Source organism: Bidens hawaiensis, unplaced genomic scaffold (genome assembly GCF_021521415.1).
Source record: "Bidens hawaiensis isolate Kalapana, Puna unplaced genomic scaffold, B.hawaiensis_p1.1 tig00023241_1, whole genome shotgun sequence".
Lineage (NCBI taxonomy): Eukaryota > Viridiplantae > Streptophyta > Magnoliopsida > Asterales > Asteraceae > Bidens > Bidens hawaiensis.
Window position 1 is genome coordinate 39,160 of NW_027493651.1, and position 5,371 is coordinate 44,530.

Sequence of the window (5,371 nt, forward strand, 5' to 3'; positions counted from 1 at the left end):
TTTGAACCGTAAAAACGTCGTTTCAACCCTTTAACCCGTGTTTATGGCCAAAAAAACTATCAAAACAGGTTCCTTACCATGTGTATGATCAAAACATGTTTATGGACCATTTTTAGGATTTTTACATGGTTAGGAATGATTTTTGGCAATCAAACTATGTTTATTTGGTATTAATCAATGTTAAACAAGTGTAAAAGTAGCTTATTTAAGTTGTTTACCTTAGGGTTTCTTGAGTTTTTGGCTGGAGAAGAAGAGTTCTAGAAGTTGTGTTTGAAAATATGTGTAAAAATATCTCAAATCTAGTTTATATGTGAAAGGAAAACAAAGGGTTCTTAGTCAACTTTGGCGGGCTGGGCTTGTTGGGCCCCCTTTTGGGCCCGTTTGGCCCAGTTTTCTCAATTTACGTGCCCGAATGTGAAATGCCAAGTCCAAATTTACTTCGGGTTCGGTTTTTGGCGTGAAAAATATATCAGGTACGACAAACAATGCGAAAATGAGTGTTTTTCGGTTATTTTTGTGTAAATTTGGAAAAACATACTATACGTTTATAAAAATCGAAAATATTTTCACGGATTGCTTAAAACATTCCCACTAAGTGTTTTGTAAATCTTTTTCAGCTTAACGGATGATACAATGCTTGGTTTGTAACTATCTTTCGCATTTAAATCTATAGCGGGTAGTTAAACGAACATGTTTTCGTTTAACTTGTTTGCTATCGAACTAAGGCCATAATACTAATATTTTAGCTTATAATAAACGTATATCACTTATAGATGCCCCCCCGGGATATCTGGGTCATAACCAGACCCGTTCGGGTAATCATTCGTTCGTTACGCAATAAGCCGTTAAACGCTTATTCGGTTTGTGAATACCAAGGTGTATCTGGTTTTGTCACGAATGTCACAACCCACCACCACCACCACCCACCCGTCGGCCACAACCATCGTCCACCACCACCACCCACCCATCGGCCACAACCATCGTCCACCACCACCACCCATCGTCCGCCACCACCACCCACCACCATCACCAACACCGTCCACCACCATCACCGTCCATCACCACCACCACCCACCGTCCGCCACCACCACTGTCCATCGCCCACCACAACTATTTTACTAGTCTACAGACGTTAAATGACTTCTATCTACTGTAATATGTATGATAGGTAACTAATTTTCAGCTTATGCAGACGATACCCAGTTTATAAAACAAACAGTATTGTATTTTCATATTGCAGACCTTCAGACCACATCTTCAGTTGCAGACAAGAAATAAGATGAAATTAGATTGCAGACAATTTTTGTCTTAAAAAACAAACAGCACCTTAATGACATAAGCATCCATACACCAATCTAACAAACATAGTGACTATCTGATTATGAAAACTATTTTTACATTTTATGTGAAAAGTCTTGCAGCCTAATAAACTGAAGCACGTCCAAAGCGAATTTAAGAACCAGAACCAAATCGAAACCTTTTTTTTTAAAATGACATGTTGACCAGAATCAAATCGTTACATTTTGGGAATGGCCCATTTTAACCCGAACTAAATCGATATCTTCTAAAATTGACGCGTTATGACCCGAACCAAATCGATACGATTTTAAAAAGGCCCGTTGAAACCCAAATGAAATCGATACCTTTGTATATTGACTCGTTGACCAGAACTAAACTTATAACCTTTTAAAATGACTCATTTTGACCCAAGCCAAAGCAAATTGAAATATTTTTAAAATGACCCATTTTCATAAATGAAAACTGAAATAACACACTTAAAGACTAAGAAAAAAATGAAGGGAAACACATACAACTTTCTTAGATTTTGAAATCTTTTCTACCAAATACGAATTCATTATTACTTATTATGAAGATTCAAAAATATTAAGCTTCAATAACTTAAACTCATTTGAAAGTTGAAACTTACGTGAACCTTTCACTTAATTTGTGAAACTCATATTCTTCCGTTTTTCAATAGGTGCTAAAACCAAACACCAAAAAAACTAAATACAAACTGAAACAAAACTAAACTAAACTAAAAAAAACTAAAACAAAACCAAAACCGAAAACCTAAATAAAACCAAATACCAATATAACTAAAACAAAAACCGATATGAAACTGAAAAACTAAATCGATAAAACCAAACCAAAAACAAAAACTGTAAAAACCAAAACGAAAAAATGAATAAAGTTAAACCCACCTAAAACGGAACTAAAAGAAATAAACAAATCAATTCGAAACGAAACTGAAACGAAACAATTTTATAAAAACTAAAACCAAAAACCGACATGAAACAAACTATCATGAAACTTTGAAAAGAAAAACCCCAACTCATTAAGGAACACATGCATTATTACTAGTATATTAGATTAGAATATGTTGTATATAATTAAGTTGAATGTAATTTAATATCTTTTTGAATTATTTTATTAGCAAGAAATTATGAGAATGCATATTATTTATAGTAAGAGTTAATGCTTTAATAGTATAGTAGAAGTAGATAGATATTATTATTATTATTATTATTATTATCAGTTACCAGTTCGGCAATCAAGTTTTGAGTTAGGACTAACGCAAAGGTTGTCAGTTCGAACCCTGAGCCCAGCTGGGTTTTCGTCCAATCGTGCTTTACGTTAGAGAGTTCTGCTCTTATGGTGCCATAACGCATGTCAAGTGACAGTTGGCGGTATGGTTTTCCGCGGAACTCCCAAACCAAACTTTGAAAACAGCGTGGACCAATTAAGACACATAGTCTGGCTAGAGTGATGTATCGAGACTTTCAAATTTAAAGGGTATGATAGCCTAAATAAAATATACGTCACCGTAAAAAAAATTACTAGTTCGGTAATTTTGTCGTAAGCACACAATAAGACTATCCCCATTGGTATTAAATGTTCGGTTGGTCGTTGATTAAAGAATTAAAGAAAAAGAAAGACTCTTGTTTTGGAGGCGATCTGGTTGGTGGACCAACTATTGTTCGGTCGGAAGCATATCACCCAAATTCTATTTTTTAATTCCTTTTTAGTTGTTATGCCACAAATAATTGTGCTTCTTGCTGAATATATATTTTATTAAATTTTGATTACAATATGTATGTTTAATAAAAAAGAAAAAGCAGTTTATTTTTATTCTTTTTCTTATACTTTTAATAAAACAAAAAATTATATCTATGTAGTTAAAATAGCATGTGGTGCTGGTATTTATATAATTATATAATGTATTTTTTTAGTTTTAATTTTATAAAAAGCAAATATGTATATTTAATAAAAAAAATATTGTTTGGTTTGGGTTGTAAATGAGAGTGAAAATTTGAATTGAGTTGGGTTGTGCAGGTGAAAGAGAGAGAAATCTACTTCTACTATTATAATATATGAAAATGTGGTTCACCTACACCCCCTTGGTCGGCCTAATAATTTGCCAAGTGGCATTCTCATCTAATTTCAAATATATTTTTAATTCTAAAATTTTAGATTTTAGCTTCAGAATTAAAATTAAATAAAGATTCAAACCATTCCTATGTTGCCTTATCAGTTATCCCCTAATTATGCACCGACTCTTGAATTTCAAATCTCCCAATTCACAAGATACAACCAAAGACCATTGCAGGTTCACATCGCCATTCATCAGAAGTTTGCAAATCAAATCCGGATCTTCAAATCGGTATGTTTCCAAACCCTGGTATGATTCTATTATTTTGCCAACCCTAATAACCTATTATTGAAATCGTTATAAAAATCCGTATTCGAATCTATATTTTCCGATTGTGTGCAAAACCCTAATAATTTAATACCCCCAATTCCCTATTCCAATCGATTATCATATCTGTATGTCAAATTGGTGCAAGTGATGCTAATGATGCTAAAGTGACTCATCTCAGGTGTCTGACATATTCATTTTTGTTTCTTTACTTGGTTATTTTCTTGTAATTTTGGTTCTCAAATTGTATATGTTTGGCAGGAGCATTTTCAAAAGCATTATGATGCGGTTATTCCTTATTTGAAAACCATACTTGTGAATTCAAATGACAAAACTAATCGCATGCTTCGTGCCAAATTTATGAAGTGTGTTAGTTTGGTTGGAATGGCTGCTGGAAATGATAAGTTCAAGGACGATGCCAAGTAGGTACAGTTTTTCAGTTCTTATATTTGTTTTACATACACATATATGCATATATTTGTGTTAACGACTAATAATTTATTGTGTGGTTTAAGGTTATGGATGCCCTTATGTCACTGCAAGTTTTCCAACTGGAGACAGATGACCCTACAATAAGCTACATGTTGCAAGTATGCTCTTTTTCTATTTCATGTTACATAACTTTTCTTAAAATATATAAGCTTTGTTGTATTAATAACTGAACTTTTCTTTTACAGGCACGGGCAAGACTTTGCAAGTGCTTAGGGCAAGATTTCCTCCCTTACATGAATGTTGTCATGCCACCATGGCTTCATTCTGCTCAACTTAAACCCGATGTTACAATTACATCTGCTGATTCAGATGCTGATATTGATGAATCTGATGACGAAAGTTTACTCTGTTCAAGTTGTAGCATTGAGACTATCACTCTTGGGGACCAGAGGATCGGGATCTAGACAAGTGTCCTTGAGGAGAAAGCTACAGCATGCAACATGTTATCCTGCTACGCTGATGAGTTAAAGGAAGGGTTTTTTCCTTGGATTGATTAGGTGAAATATCCTTTTTGTATTTTATCTTAATTATGTGACGTTATGCATTTTCATGTTAGTTTTTTGTTTCCGGCTTTTTTTATGTAACTTGTCTTAATTACCTTTTTAGTATTTTATGACTTCTTCGTGTGACTTATGTGCAGAGTGCAAATATGGCTTGTATTTAATAGAAATTGTATTGTCTTTCTTATGGTTTATACATTGTACATAAATCCAAACGAAGTTCAATAATGTACACTTACGTCAAAACATAAACATTTAATATACAAGAAGTATATTTTATATTAATAATAATTCATAATTAATAGCTACTAAAACTATTTAGTATAACAGTAAGAAACATAGTAATAACTCATCATTCATAATTTTGTGATCACTTTTGTTTAAAATTTATCTTTACCATTAGGTACATACAAAGGATTTATTCATTAAGGAGCGTTTCGCTTATCTCGAAGCTTAGAAATCGCGTTTTAAGCTGTTATTTGATTTGATTTTGTTCTTGCATTTGTATTTGTTATGTTGATTGATAGTTGATTTTAGGTAATTAGTAAGTGCTAATTTATGGCTCTTATAATTTTTGTTATTTGTTTAGTCAATCAACCGAGAGAAGCAACATGTTAATTTGTTGCATGAAAGCTTATTTTGGATAATAGAAAAGCTAAAGTGCATGGGAGTTACTTCCTTA

General features: G+C 33.0%; 1 long non-coding RNA gene across 1 annotated transcript; it reads left to right on the plus strand.

Moving 5' to 3' along the window:
- The first annotated feature begins 3,996 nt into the window (after positions 1 to 3,996).
- LOC143567236 (uncharacterized) lies at positions 3,997 to 4,529 on the plus strand. The gene is made up of 3 exons (XR_013141379.1): positions 3,997 to 4,123; positions 4,213 to 4,287; positions 4,375 to 4,529. It is a non-coding gene; the product is annotated as an uncharacterized LOC143567236 (long non-coding RNA).
- Positions 4,530 to 5,371: the final 842 nt, after the last annotated feature.